The sequence below is a fragment of the Babylonia areolata genome, chromosome 6, assembly GCF_041734735.1.
Source record: "Babylonia areolata isolate BAREFJ2019XMU chromosome 6, ASM4173473v1, whole genome shotgun sequence".
In the NCBI taxonomy this organism is placed as follows: domain Eukaryota; kingdom Metazoa; phylum Mollusca; class Gastropoda; order Neogastropoda; family Buccinidae; genus Babylonia; species Babylonia areolata.
The window spans coordinates 1,001-2,500 of record NC_134881.1 but is presented as its reverse complement, the minus strand read 5'-3'; positions in this window follow the sequence as shown (position 1 = coordinate 2,500).

Sequence of the window (1,500 nt, the reverse complement as noted above, 5' to 3'; positions counted from 1 at the left end):
TAGGGTTAGGGTTAGGGTTAGGGTTAGGGTTAGGGTTAGGGTTAGGGTTAGGGTTAGGGTTAGGGTTAGGGTTAGGGTTAGGGTTAGGGTTAGGGTTAGGGTTAGGGTTAGGGTTAGGGTTAGGGTTAGGGTTAGGGTTAGGGTTAGGGTTAGGGTTAGGGTTAGGGTTAGGGTTAGGGTTAGGGTTAGGGTTAGGGTTAGGGTTAGGGTTAGGGTTAGGGTTAGGGTTAGGGTTAGGGTTAGGGTTAGGGTTAGGGTTAGGGTTAGGGTTAGGGTTAGGGTTAGGGTTAGGGTTAGGGTTAGGGTTAGGGTTAGGGTTAGGGTTAGGGTTAGGGTTAGGGTTAGGGTTAGGGTTAGGGTTAGGGTTAGGGTTAGGGTTAGGGTTAGGGTTAGGGTTAGGGTTAGGGTTAGGGTTAGGGTTAGGGTTAGGGTTAGGGTTAGGGTTAGGGTTAGGGTTAGGGTTAGGGTTAGGGTTAGGGTTAGGGTTAGGGTTAGGGTTAGGGTTAGGGTTAGGGTTAGGGTTAGGGTTAGGGTTAGGGTTAGGGTTAGGGTTAGGGTTAGGGTTAGGGTTAGGGTTAGGGTTAGGGTTAGGGTTAGGGTTAGGGTTAGGGTTAGGGTTAGGGTTAGGGTTAGGGTTAGGGTTAGGGTTAGGGTTAGGGTTAGGGTTAGGGTTAGGGTTAGGGTTAGGGTTAGGGTTAGGGTTAGGGTTAGGGTTAGGGTTAGGGTTAGGGTTAGGGTTAGGGTTAGGGTTAGGGTTAGGGTTAGGGTTAGGGTTAGGGTTAGGGTTAGGGTTAGGGTTAGGGTTAGGGTTAGGGTTAGGGTTAGGGTTAGGGTTAGGGTTAGGGTTAGGGTTAGGGTTAGGGTTAGGGTTAGGGTTAGGGTTAGGGTTAGGGTTAGGGTTAGGGTTAGGGTTAGGGTTAGGGTTAGGGTTAGGGTTAGGGTTAGGGTTAGGGTTAGGGTTAGGGTTAGGGTTAGGGTTAGGGTTAGGGTTAGGGTTAGGGTTAGGGTTAGGGTTAGGGTTAGGGTTAGGGTTAGGGTTAGGGTTAGGGTTAGGGTTAGGGTTAGGGTTAGGGTTAGGGTTAGGGTTAGGGTTAGGGTTAGGGTTAGGGTTAGGGTTAGGGTTAGGGTTAGGGTTAGGGTTAGGGTTAGGGTTAGGGTTAGGGTTAGGGTTAGGGTTAGGGTTAGGGTTAGGGTTAGGGTTAGGGTTAGGGTTAGGGTTAGGGTTAGGGTTAGGGTTAGGGTTAGGGTTAGGGTTAGGGTTAGGGTTAGGGTTAGGGTTAGGGTTAGGGTTAGGGTTAGGGTTAGGGTTAGGGTTTAGGGTTAGGGTTAGGGTTAGGGTTAGGGTTAGGGTTAGGGTTAGGGTTAGGGTTAGGGTTAGGGTTAGGGTTAGGGTTAGGGTTAGGGTTAGGGTTAGGGTTAGGGTTAGGGTTAGGGTTAGGGTTAGGGTTAGGGTTAGGGTTAGGGTTAGGGTAGGGTTAGGGTTAGGGTTCGGGTTAGGGT